At 40.0% G+C, this 14782-nt stretch overlaps 1 protein-coding gene across 1 annotated transcript in view; it reads right to left on the reverse strand.

Moving 5' to 3' along the window:
* SMIM13 (small integral membrane protein 13) overlaps positions 1-14782 on the reverse strand; it is a 32060-nt gene that overhangs the window by 16285 nt on the left and 993 nt on the right. The window lies entirely within an intron of this gene.

Genomic DNA, 14782 nt, shown 5'->3' on the forward strand with positions numbered 1-14782 from the left:
GGGAAAGAGGATCCTAGCATGACCAGGCCCCTTGAGGGGGCTTCTCTCTTGCATATATGCATGCCCTATCATAAATAAAATAAACTAGGAAAAGGAATAAAATTTTTTTATAAATAGAAAAAGGCAAGTCACAGATTAGGGAAAAAAAATTGCAAAGCATATCTGAGAAAAAGTGTATACCCAGAATGCATAAAAATTTGTTAAAACTTGAAATAAAAAACAAGTAACACAAATATTTTAAACGGACAAAAAAAGACATTTTGAACAAATGCTTTACCATAGAAGGAAAAAAGAATATGTAACACATGAGGCGATGTTAAATATCATTAGTTATTAAGGAAATGCAAACAAAACCATGAGTCATACTACCCAGTTCTCCAGAATAGCTAAAGATGGATGATAGCAAATGTTGGTGATAGATGTGAAACTCTCACACACACTGGCTGCTGGCAATACAAAATGTTTGGCAGCTTCTTAAAAGCTATTCAAGAAAAATGAAAACATACATCCGCACCAAGATTTGTAACTGAATGTTAGCAACAGTAATATTAATAGCCAAAAGCTGAAAACAACTTCAATGTTCATCGATAAGTAGATGGATAACAAATTATAGTAGAGCCATACAATGAAATACTCTATGGCAGTAAGAAGAGTAAGTCTGGAATATACACACCAACAGAGACAGTTTTCGAAAGCATTCTGCTAGGCGAACGAAGATGAAGTTCAATGTGAAAAGCATGTTATATGATAACATGTATATTAAATTCTAGGAAAATAAATTATGGTTATGGAAAGCAGGTTAGCTGCAGACAGGAACTTGGGTAATGATTACAACGCGACACAAGAGAACTTTCTAGAGTGATAAAAATGTCCTGTATCCTGATTGTGGTGGTAGTCACACTACGGTTGACATCTGCCAAAACTCATCAAATTTTGTAAAATTATATGTATGGGGCCAGTCTGTAGCCTAGTGGTTGTGGGAGCAGAATCCCATAGCAAAGTACAGTTTGAATCAGACCTGGCAGCTTGAAGAACATGCCAGGAACATGTGCATGCTTGCCCCCAATCCTGACAGGATGGAGAAATGGAGGAGATAACCACTCTCCACTGGGGCATGCTTTCCCCCTCTCCCTCTCTCGATCTCTCTGTCTCTGGCGAGCACAACACAACCTCTAGAAATTAAAAAAAAAAAAAAAAAAGACTAACTTTGTTACATTCACATTTTACTTTATTTGAGCAAACAGTGCTTTATGAATTGGGCAGCACAAACACGAGATTAGGGCTCCACCAAAGGGGTGCTGGGGTAAATGTATGTGACATGTTCATAGAAACAGACAGACAAAGCATTTAACTGGTTGAAGTAGGAAGTCTCTATTAGAAGTTAGTTAATACCTCATGATCAGTTAAGCTTACGTTTTGCCTTACTATTTACAATGAGTTGGTGTTTGGTTGCTTGTGTAGGAACCCAAGGTGGTGGCGCTCTCAATCCAGTAGCCTCTCATTTCATTTTAACAGGTACTTTTGAAGTTTAATAAATAATTTATTCTAATTTCTGATTTTAGTCAGCTTTACTGAGGTATAATTAACATACAATAATTTTAACTTGCCAAAGATTATGCGCTCTTGGTTGGGGGGGGTTGCACGGAGAGAGCCCTCCAATACAGCACACTCATACCACATTCCCTCCTCCTCCCCTTTTCTCCGTGCGTTTTTCAACCTTAAACACTAGCCCATGAGGCTGGTCCTGCCTAAGTTGATTTTTAACACACTTCTGATGACCTGAAAAATTTGTTTATACTTTTATGTGTTCAACAGAAATCTTTAATCTCATTATACCTTTACTTTTGAAATGTATGTTATCCTAAGTAAAACCGTATTAAACGAAGGATAGTTCACATTTTTAGAACCAGATTTAATCATCGAGAATCTATTTTTTAGACATCAATTAATATTTATTCACCTGTACCTCAATATGAGATACATAAGCAGAGACATAATCTTCAGTGTTGTGCAATTTCGTATTTGTGAATTCGCCTGCTCACTAAAATGAGAGAGGTTATGTGGGTTATGTGCATTGTTCAGGTCAGACAGATAGTAAATAGCAGTGATAGCTTCTGTCTTAATCAGAGTCACAGATATGCTTGGGTCCAACTCTTCACTTTCACTAACTCCTTGACTTGCTCAGCACAGCAGGAACCTGGGACTGAGTACTGGTTTAAGCCTGCAAATTACAATCTGCACAGGGCCAAGTAAAACTAGGGAATACAACCAAGCCAACCTCTGGAAAAGGGAGGTCAGATACCAGACAGGTAATTACTATTCTCTCCTCATGTAGAACCACACTGATGATATTCTCCTGGAACAGATGTTGGCTTAATTCTAACTCTGCTCAGAGACTGCAAATCCCACATGCTCTTTAGACACAATGGCAGAGAAAGCACAGATGCGGCATCACTGTTGTTGGATCAATCTACTATCAGGGAACCAGCAGATGGAGTAATGACTGTGTTGCTAGACTCCCATGTGGTATACCACGGTTCAAGTCCCAGACCAGGTGGCTTAAACTCACGTTGGGCAAATGTGTGTCCATGCCCAAGGTCCTGAGAGGAGAATGGAGGAGAAGGGATTGTGGCATGGCCATCCCCCGGGGGTTGATTTCTTGCTTTCTGTCTCTGTCTTTCTGGTGGGCACATGTGCCCTATAGCAAAAACTTCTCCCCCTTCCCCCCCAAAAAAATCTACAATCAGAAGCCTGCCCCACTCCCTACCCAGCCTCAACGGTGGTTGCTGCCTTAGTTCATGCTTTGATCAACACTGACAGTTAATCTCCTAACTGGTTTCTGTTTCTCACCTCCCACTCTCCACAGAAGCTAGAACAGCCTATAAAATTTAAAGTTCCTGCTAAAAATTCTTAAGACATTTGCCAATTCCTGTAAGAAAGCATAAACTTTGCAGGTGATACAGTAAGCCACAATCTAGATACCTCTGGTTCCCTTCCAAAACCTCATCCTAGTCAATTATTCAAGAGCTAAAATCATTCATTCATTCATCTGTCCATTCAAATATTCATCAGCACCTACTATGTTCTAAACACTATCCTTACTGCACCTATCTGTCCAATGATAATGAAGGACTATAGAAGAAAATAAAGCAGAGTAAGGATAAAGAAGCCATATATGTGCAAGAAAGGCTGGTATCTTAGCTCAGGGAGGCCTCCCCGGCAACTAAAACAATAAAGTTGCCATTTAGTGGGTTAAAGAAAGCTGCAAGTAAAGCAAGAACTAGACTTTGGTTTTACATATGCTAAGTTTGAAATGTTCAATATATTAATTATTTGAGAGTTTCTATAACCTGGTCACCAGCCTCCCAGTCCTCCCTGTAAGTCAGAGGATGGGACTGAAACTTCCCAGCCTCAAATCACACCTTTGGTCTTCCTACTGACCAATCCAATTCCCCAAACTTGATATCAACCCCATCAAAAGTCACCTCATTAGCATAAACTCAGGTGTCATAGAATGGCGCTTGAATAACAAAAAACACCCCTACCACTCAAGAAACTTCAAAGAAGGGCCAGTAGGCAGTGGAGTGGTTACCCTGTAGGACTCCAACATGGCCGACCATGGTTTGAGTCCTGCCCCCCCCCACCAGCCACCACCTTGAAAATCCTATCAGGTGCATATGTACTTGTAGGGAATGGTGAAGGGATTGCAGTGTTGCCCCCAGGGAGTGATTTCTCACTTTATCTCTTACTGTCTCTTGCTCTGGCAAGTGTATGCACCCTATAGCAGAAATCTTTGAAAAGAAACTTCCAGAGTTTTGTACCAGAAATCAGAGAAAAAAAATCAAATATACTTTTTTTATGTTATCACTAAGATAAACTTAGTGCTGACTGCTCCTGGAGCCTCAGGAAAATTTGTTTGAAAGGAGGATGCTAAAAGGGAATACACACCCGAGCTGATTAATTTCACATAAAAGTACACTGTACCCATGTTAGTACACCTTGTAAGACTCTTGGAGTTGCTGAAAGGAGTGACCAAGCTGTATCCCTACCCAAAACTTGTGGCATAGAGGTAGAAACAAATTTTAGTTATCTTTTAGTATCTCAGAAAGGTCCTTACAAGAGATGCTCAAATATTGAGGGAGGTGGCAGGGGCAGGGTGGGGGAAATGAATGGGCATATGACGTGTAAGGTCCTGTTAAATAAAATTTATGGGAGGTCATTGAGTTGGACTAAGCTACACTAGGCCCAACAGACCAAACTAAAATGGAGTCACTCATGCTGAAGTTTCACGCCTCCAAGTGACAGTGAGATGTTTATCTGACCTTCTGAGAAATCAGAGACAGATAATCTCTAAATCCCCAAACAAGCCAGATTCAGGCTACATGATAAGCAAGTTCCCTGTTTTAACCTTTACATGGAAAATAACTTTGAAAGGACCAGTTTGCCTTTTGTCTCTGTTTCTGCTTTCTTTCTTCTTCTTCTTTTTTTTTTTTTTTGGGGGGGGGGGGGAGGTTTTTGCTATAAGACGCATGCACTCACCAGAAAGAGGGAGCCAGAGAGGCAGAAAGCGAACATTCACTCCCCCAGGGGGAATGGCCATGTCACAATCCCTTGTCTTCCATTCTCTTCTCAGGATCTTGGGCACGCACGGACACGCACCAAGCGTCAGTGTAAGTGACCGGTTCCAGGACTCGAACTACTTGCGATCAACTACATAGTGGTCAAGCGGCACTGCCATTATGCCAACTGCTGGTCCATTTCTGCTTTATTTAGCCCTTTCCTGTCTACAAAGTCAACCTCTTCTATTCAACTCATCAGAATACTGTTTTGTTTTATATAATGAGGTGTTGCCCAATTCTAGAATCACAAAAAAAGTCAATTCAGATCTTTAAACAAACCCCAGCTTAGTGTGTGCTGCTAAGACGCTATGCTCCATAGGCTGCAACCACACAGGAAGCCCAGGTTCTGCTCCAGATCCAACCAAAAGGCTAGACATGGTTTGAACCGTAATCCAGCAACTTGGAAGGCTAGAGCAGGAGGACTCTGAGCTCAAGACTGCGCTGGCCAATGCGGTGAGACTCTACCCAAATAAGAGCCAAGTGCAGCAGCTCGCACCTGTAGTTCCACCTAGAAGGCTGAGACAAGACCATATGGCAAGAGTCTGCCTTAAACAAAACAAAAACCAAAATTTGTCAGTTGTTTGTAATTTTGTTTTTGACGGTTTTCTGGGAGAGATTATGTTTTAATTTTTGGATATCCATGATGACCACTCACAGTAAAAGAACATAAGAGTTCAACAGTATATGTACTTTATCAAATATGAACATGACATCTTGAGTCAACCCTGATTTGTACTAGGAATTTTTTTTTTTGAGAGGTTTTTGCAATAGGAAATGAGTGCTCACTGAATAGAGAGACAGAAAGCAAGAAATCATTGTCCAGCGAGGATGGCCATGCCACAATCCCTTCTTCTCCAGTCTCCTCTTGGGATTTTGTGTGGGCACGCACACACACACACACACACACATGCACACACACACACCCAGCATGAGTTTTAAACTGCCAGAACCAGAACTTGAACCCCGGTTGACTACATGAGAGTCCAGTGATGTAACCACTACACCATCTGCTGGTCCCTAAGCTTAATAGGAATTTAATTTGATAATTTTTTACTACAAAATCTTCATTCTTCAAACATATGAAGGCCTACTATGTGCCAGGTACTACTCTAGAATCTAAGGATACAGCAGAGAATGAGCCAGAGGAGGTCTCTGGTTGTGAAGCATATACTCTACCTGGGGGAAACAGACTCATGTAATAGCTCATTTTAGGCAGTGCTAAGTGCTCTGACAACTAAGGGTAGATGAGATAAAGAGTGACTGGATGGGCTTCTATAGATGCTCAGGGAAGGTCTCTCAGATGGTATTTAATAAAACCTGAATGATAAGGGAAGAACCAGAGGGAGGAAAAATGTCCTGAAATGCCCTGCAGAAGGTACAAGGTTAGCCTGTTCCTCGAATGTTGTGATTACTGGGAAGAGTGGAGATGAAATTAGTGAGGTAGAGAGGGGCTACATCACACAAATCTTTGTAGGCCAAAGTAAGACACTGAAAAGAAACTTCAAAGGAAAAGGAAAATTATTAGAGAATAGATTTTAAGCAAGGAGGAACATTTTTAAAAGAGTACTTTGCGGTCAGCCAATGGTATGATGATTAAGATGGCTGGATTCTACACGGCTGAATGCACAGTTCAAGTCCTGGACCCAGAACTCGAAAAACAAGTCAGACACGTGTGTGTGCATGCCCAAAATCCTGAAAGGAAGGAGAAATGGAAGAACAGAGACTGCAGCATGACTGTCCCCCTTGAGAGATGCTTTCTAAAATTTTTTTTTTTGAGAGGTTTTTGCAATAGGAAATGAGTGCTCACTGAATAGAGAGACAGAAAGCAAGAAATCATTGTCCAGCGAGGATGGCCATGCCACAATCCCTTCTTCTCCAGTCTCCTCTTGGGATTTTGTGTGGGCACGCACACACACACACACACACACATGCACACACACACACCCAGCATGAGTTTTAAACTGCCAGAACCAGAACTTGAACCCCGGTTGACTACATGAGAGTCCAGTGATGTAACCACTACACCATCTGCTGGTCCCTAAGCTTAATAGGAATTTAATTTGATAATTTTTTACTACAAAATCTTCATTCTTCAAACATATGAAGGCCTACTATGTGCCAGGTACTACTCTAGAATCTAAGGATACAGCAGAGAATGAGCCAGAGGAGGTCTCTGGTTGTGAAGCATATACTCTACCTGGGGGAAACAGACTCATGTAATAGCTCATTTTAGGCAGTGCTAAGTGCTCTGACAACTAAGGGTAGATGAGATAAAGAGTGACTGGATGGGCTTCTATAGATGCTCAGGGAAGGTCTCTCAGATGGTATTTAATAAAACCTGAATGATAAGGGAAGAACCAGAGGGAGGAAAAATGTCCTGAAATGCCCTGCAGAAGGTACAAGGTTAGCCTGTTCCTCGAATGTTGTGATTACTGGGAAGAGTGGAGATGAAATTAGTGAGGTAGAGAGGGGCTACATCACACAAATCTTTGTAGGCCAAAGTAAGACACTGAAAAGAAACTTCAAAGGAAAAGGAAAATTATTAGAGAATAGATTTTAAGCAAGGAGGAACATTTTTAAAAGAGTACTTTGCGGTCAGCCAATGGTATGATGATTAAGATGGCTGGATTCTACACGGCTGAATGCACAGTTCAAGTCCTGGACCCAGAACTCGAAAAACAAGTCAGACACGTGTGTGTGCATGCCCAAAATCCTGAAAGGAAGGAGAAATGGAAGAACAGAGACTGCAGCATGACTGTCCCCCTTGAGAGATGCTTTCTCACTTACTTTCTCTCTCCTTGGCAACTGTACACATCTCCTGGTAAATTAAAAAAAGCAAAAGCAGAGCACTCTGAGGACAAGTGGCACTGGTCTTACAAAGCAAAGAAAACCAAAATTTGGAAGGTAGGAAAGAAAGAGACCAATTAGAGCCAAAATGCAATGAAGTGGGCCAGTCAGTAGCATGGTGGTTAAAGCAAGTGGATCCCACATGGCCAACTGGGTGACTTGAGTCCCTGGCCTAGCAGCTTGAGAAACATGCCAGGTATGTATGTGTACATGCCCAAAATCCCAAGAAGAAAATGGATTGTGGAATGGTCATTCTTCTCTTGTGGGTGCTTTCTTACTTTCTCTTTCTCTCCAGTGAGTGCATATACCCTACAGCAAATTTTTGAAATAATGATAATATGGGTCAGCAGGTGGCATGGTGGCTAGGGTGCTGGATTCCACACAACCAACTCTACAGTTCAAGTCCTGGGCACAGCAGCTTGAAAAACACAATGGGCACATGTGTGTGCACACCCAGAACCCGAAGAGGAGAATGGAAAAGGGATTATGGCACGACTATGCTCCTGGGGGAAGTGATTTCTCACTATGTTTCTCTTTCTGTCTCTCTCCAGCAAGCACACATGTCCTATGGCAAAAATCTAAATAAATAAATACTAAATACTAATACTAACAATAATAAATGCAATAAAGAGCCATAGAAGTACTTGGGGTGGGAAGTGGGGGGGAGGGGAAGCAGTGGTGGCTAAAGTCTATTCACAATGGGCTGAATTTATAATACTTAAGTGGGAAATGAAAACTCTTCTCTAGAGAAATTGAATACCCACAGAGAATAGTTCTCCAGGTATTGACAACTAGTAATACTCCTAGACAAGAGGCCAAGTCACTTCCCAATCACCCTCTGGTATTCCCAGAGGTGATATAGAATTTATCATCTTTTACTACTTCAACCCTAAACATGAACAGAAAACAGATCATCCAACATTTGCAGAAAACCTTCAAGCAACAAAAGGGTCTAAAGGAAACATGCAAAAAGAAAACCTGGAAGACACAAAGACGATACAGGAAGAAGGAAAATATGTATATACATATACATATATATACAATATGCTTAGAGAAATAAGATACTGCACATACGTAGCAAGAATAGGTGCTACATAAAAATAATAACCAAGAAAGGTCTAAAATTTAAAATTGGATCACTAAAATAAATAAATATATGTATACACACACACATATATATAAGAAATAGACAACCTCAAACATGTCACACAAGAAGCGGGGGGGGGTGCAGAAAATAGGAGATAAAAAGATAAAATTTTAAAGTAAACCCAAGAATTCCAATATCTAATAACATCCAATTTTCAGAAAGAGAAAAATAACAAGAAAATAGGAAAAGTATCAACGCCATAGTAAAAAAAATTTCCCAGAAATGAGGGGAAAAATCTGAATTAAAAGCCCAGAAAAATTAAAGAGATAGATACCAAGGTATAATATTATGACATTTTGGAGTAAACAGCAGTTAGCGTAATGGCTATGTTGCTGGACTCCCACGTAGTCGACCGCGGTTCGCCTCCCGGACCTGGTGGCTTAGAACTCACGCCGGGCGCGTGTGCGTGCGTGCCCAAGATCCCGAGAGGAGAATGGAGGAGAAGGGATTGCGGCGTGACCATCCCCCCTGGGGGGTGATTTCTCGCTTTCTATCTCTATGTCTCTGTCTGTCTGGCGAGTGCATGGGCCCTATAGCGAAAATCTCTCCAAAAAAAAAAAAAAAATATTATGACATTCTGGGACCAGCAGTTAGTGTAATGGCTATGTCAATGAACTCCCATGTAGTCGACCGCAGTTTGAGTCCCAGACCCGGTGGCTTACATTCATGCCAGGCGCATGTGCATGCGTGCCCAAGATCCCAAGAGGAGAATGGAGGATAAGGGACTGCAGCGTGTCCATCCCCCCGGGGGGTGATCTCTGGCTTTCTGTCTCTCTGTCTCTCTCTGTCTTTCTGGCGAGCGCACATGCCCTATAGGAAAAACCACTCCAAAAAAATATATTAAGACATTTCAGAATACAATGACAAAAAGGCTAGATGAAAACATCTAGAAGGAGAAAACAAGTCACCTATAAGGACAGAGAAACAGAGACATTAAATTTCTCAAAATAAGACCTGAAAGCTAGACATCAATAAAGTAGTAATTTTTCAAATGTGGATTTAAATCACTTGCAACCTCAATCTAGTCTAATTATCAATCAAGTATAATTGCAGAAAATAAATTAAACTAAAAAGACATTTTCAAACATGAATTTACCCAAGAAAATAATTTTACACGCATTTTTTTCTTTAAAAAGCTACTAGAAAATATGTTCCAACTAAACAAGACTATAAACTGAGAAAGACAGAGACATGAGGACCCCCCCCCCAACCAGGCAATAACAGGGAGGCAGATAAAAGCACAACCTTCTGTATGAGCACAACAGCTGTTGAGAAGGGAGGGCTCTGGGGCTGGGTGGGGGAAGGGAAAGGAACAATCTGTTTGAACATATGGGAAATATTACTGATGGGTGTACGTAAGAGATTATGGACCACTGTGGAAGCAGACAAATAACAATGGCACATACAAAAAAAAAGTAATGTTAGACAAATTAAAAAGGCAATTATTAACTTCAAGGAAAATGGAGACCTGTAAGAACGGAGATGTGGTCATATTACATTATTTGACCAGAGGGGAATATTTACACAGTCAAAATATAAATCCTGACTATTAAGTTCGCTAAAAAGTATATTATTAATGGCAAGCAGGGAAAGAAAAGGAGACTCTATGATGGTTAATAAGTAATGTCTAAAAAGAGATAGCAATGAAAGTTGTTTAGAAATATGGAAGTCAATAACTGGGAGAAGAGTAAAACTGGGGGAGGAAAGAAACTGCTTTTTCATAAGAACTACTGACTTTTTAAACTATATTTCTTCCATTAAAAACTTTTCTTAGGGGACAGCAAGTTGTGTGGAGGTTAAGGCGCTGGGTACCGCATGGCTGGATGAGTAGTTTGCATCCTAGGCCCAAGAGCTTGAAAATCACACGAGGTGCGCGTGTGCATGCCCAAAATCCTGAGAGGAGCACAGAGAAAAAGGGACTACAGTGTGGCCATCCCACTGCGTAATGATTTCTGTCCTTCACTCTTTCTCTCTCTCTGGCTAGTACACTCACCCTATAATAAAAACTAAAACTTAAAAAAAATATTTTTTCTTAATATCAGAGAGAAAGAGCAAACAGGACCTATCCACGAAGCAATCCCTCTTCCATTTCTCCATTTCATCAGCATCCTGAGCACATACGCACACATATGTGGCATGTTGCACGAACTGCAGTCAGCCATGTAAGATCTGTCTTCTCCTGAACTGCACTTAACCGATGCACTACAGGGAGAGCCCGTGTTAAAAACTTTTGATAAAATATTTTCTTTTGATAAAATATTTTCTTTATTAACAGTCTGACTAGTATGTGAAAAATGGATTATAAATATAAAGTGGGTTGGAAGAAATTCTAGTTAGAGAACTAAGGCAAGCCAAAGATGATGATGATGGTGGTTGTGATGGTGGTGGCAATGGTGGCCATTCTGAAAAGAATGTATTTCAGTCTTTTAAAAGAGATCAGACAGAGGAGAGCCGCTTTCGGAATTGATGTGCTTAAGGGGACTGAGTTGTGGGGAAGAGGAAAGAGCAAAATCAAAATGATACCTAAGTTCTGGGCTAGAATCACTGAGTAGAAGCAGGTAATACTTCAGATAGGTATGACTGGAGGGAGCAACAGGGGATATAGAAGTCAAGAGTTCTTATTTTTCAGATTTATTAAAGTTGAAATGATTATTTGGTCTCCAAGTAGGGATATCAAAAAAAAATAAAATGTTCAGTGCATGAGCCGGGGCTCAAGAGAGAAGTAAGTGTTGGAGATATCAACTTTACAGTCACTTGGCTAGTCATTTGGCACATTTGGTATTACATTCTCTAGCGCTGACTAAGAAAACAAAAGGGAAGAACAGTTAGAAGAAAATGAAAATATACAGTCATGACACTGCATAATGACATTTCAGTCAACCATGGATCACATATGCAAAAGTGAGGTGACAGGGTATACCCGATAGCCTAGGGCCGTGGTAGACCATTCCATCTAGGTTTGTGAAGTACAGTCTATGATGCTCACACAATGATTAATCGCCTAATGGCACATTTCTCAAAATGTATCCCAATTATTGACACATGCCTATATATGTCTTGTATTATAGAAATACAATAGAAGAGATTAAAAATTAAATGGATCTCATGGAATAAGGGGAAGTACTAGTCCATAAACTTTTTTTCTAAGAATTATTTTACTGGGATCAGTCATTGGCATAATGGCTATGTCTCTGGACTCCCATGTAGTTGACCACGGTTCAAGTACCAGAGGCTTAAACTCACACCAGGTACATGTGCGTGCATGCCTAAGATACCGAGAGGAGAATGAAAAAGTGATTGCAGTGTGGCCATCCCCCCGGGGGGTGATTTCTCACTTTCTGTCTCTCTGTCTGTCTTTCCAGCGAGCACACACGCTCTATAGCAAAAAAAACTCTCAAAAAAAAAAAGAATTATTTTATTTAACTTTATGTATTCATTTTTAATTTGACTAGAGAGTGGCAGAGTGAGAGCGAGAGAAAGTAAGAAAGCAAACGGTCAGGTCCAGGACTCAAACCTTAGTCAGCCACATGGCAGTCCAGAGTGCTCTTAATCACCATGCCACCTGCCAGCCCCCATTAACTTTATTTCTGAGACAGACAGATGTTAAGTAGATAGATGTATATATAAACTGATAGACACATGTAATGTATATACTTATGAATGTATTGGAAATTATATATTTCTTATTGTAGGTTGTAGTCAAAAAAATTAGGAAATTCCAGTGGATGAGAAGTCTAAAAGATATATATTGGGTTGTATAGAAAGTCATGACACATTTTTGCACAGAAAAATAGAAAAATACATCATTACTTCCCTGACTACCTAAATATTAGCCACCATGGTAGAAAACAACATTCAGAGAAATAGAAAAAGAAAAACAAAGAAAAGAACATTCAGAAAGTACAGTGTACAAAAGTCAAAAGAAATGTGTCTCGGAGAGAATGCTGCATTGTGTAGAATGAGGTGTGATAGATGAAAATCAATTAGGACTGTTAAGTGACTACTTACTTGGTAATATGGTGGCCATTTGTTTTTGACTCTGACCTTGACCTTAAAAAGGTCACTTCAGTGATTGATAGAAAACCTTTTAGAATAAATTGGAGGTGAGAAAGCAGAAACAATTAATACAAACAGAAGTAAAATCTCCCTGAAAAACCTAAACTTTTAAAATCAGAATTCAAAATGTGAAAAAACATATCAGAGTTCTAAAACAAACTAAGCTATGAATCCCTTGGGACAGACCCCTGTCACAGGCTTGATGCCCAGTGTCCTATTAGGTACTCAACCTCAATGCTGAACTCAATGAAATCAGAAAACAGGAGACCCAGTTCATAAGCAGAGGGTCTTAATTTGAACTCCATGTTTAAGAAAGATGAAAGCATGAAATCTCTAAAATAGAAAACAAAAAACTGTTGGTGTATTTTTCTAAAAGAAGGTTTCATAGCATTCATCAGATTCTCAAAAGAGCTTATGACAACCAGAAGGTAAGAACAGCTATTTTAAAGACATATGCCTAAATTATCAAACTATTTTCTTATCTTTTGGCCAATACCAAAGATACATTTTTATGGACTGATTTTGTGCCCACTCCCCTCCAAAAGTCTTATCACACCTATGTTAAACTCCTAACTCCCAAAGTGACTCCAGACAAGTATTTGGAGATAAGTCCATAAAGAGAAAAGTAAGTTTAAATGAGTCATTAGATTGGAGTGTCCTTATAAGAGATTAGGACACAGACACAGAGGAAAAACCACAGAAAGACAACTGCAATTCACAAGCCAAAGGGAGACGTCTTAAAAGAAAATCAGCCCTGCTGACACCTTGATCTCAGACTTCAAACCTCGGAACTGTGAGAAAACAAATTTCTGTTTTTCAAGCCATCCTGTCCATCGTATTTTATTACATATAGCAGTGCTAGCAAACTATTGGGTTGTGGGAAGTCATGATGTATTTTCTGTTTTTTTCTATGCAAAAATGTGTTATGACTTTTCCAACAAGCCAGTAATATGGCGCCCTCGTTGCTCTCTCATATCTCGTCTGATCCTTCCTTCTCAAGACTCAGCCCCAGCCTAGTCAAAACACGAGGCTACTCCTCATTGGCTCTCCCAACAAAAATGTTTGGATTACTTCCTCATAGAACTATCAGTTCTTGCCCATTCCAATCAAAACAAGGTGTTCTTTTACCTAGGATATCTCATCTCTCTTATGTCATCATGTTTTCTGAAAGTAAGGCAGGGCACTTGTAGAATAGTGAGCAAAATTACAGTCAACTAGCTATTGAGAGACGAGAGCCATTAAGAATTCTGATGCCCCAAAGGTAAGTTTGGCAAATATTCTATCCACGAGTGGTATGATCTGTATGTCCACTCCCATGTTCAGGTAGCTTGCATGTTCAGATTAGAAAGGAAACATACTTTACTCCTTCCCCACATCCAAGCAAATCACAAGGTCTGGTTTTCCTTACTTCAAGAACTGAGACATCTACAATTCGTCCAAAATGTTGACATCCTGAGCAAAAAAAATAGAGAGGGGTTTTTCAACTGTTTTCTCATCAAAAAAGAAAGGCTTTCTGTTAGATTTAACTCTGGTATCATAGCAAACAAGAGAATTTAAATATTCATAAAGTATATAAATACATATATATGCATACACACAAGCACACACATGTTCTTTACCCACAGCAGCTTCAATAGTGAGCACTAATGAGTATATTAATCACGCAATGAATAAGCCCTCTAGTATTTATTATGAATTCTGCCCAATTCTTGCATCGACATGAATCCATACCTCGTCTTGTAAATATGAATACACTCACTGACATCTGTTTTAAATACTTAATTTTCACAATTGCTCAGCCACTTTGCTAAGAGACCTGCAGTTATCAGTTACTGTGTATAAAAGAAATCAGAAAGACCTAAAATTGCACAAGGAAAATATCCACAGCAAACAAAATAGCACCATTATCAGGGAACTAAGGGTTAGGTTACCTGACCCTCCAAGTTTCACATAGCTGTTTCTCAGTGCTGCCTAGTCTCAACATCTCTGCTTGGAAATGAGTGTCAGCTGGAACTCTAAGTAAACAAACAATTTCACGTGGGCTGAAAACCCAGCTCTGTCCCAATCCCTGATTAAATGAAGGTAGGGAGCCCTCTAATTATCACTGGGGTCA

This window comes from Tupaia chinensis, unplaced genomic scaffold, assembly GCF_000334495.1.
Source record: "Tupaia chinensis unplaced genomic scaffold, TupChi_1.0 Scaffold000048_1, whole genome shotgun sequence".
NCBI classification, from domain to species: Eukaryota; Metazoa; Chordata; class Mammalia; order Scandentia; family Tupaiidae; genus Tupaia; species Tupaia belangeri.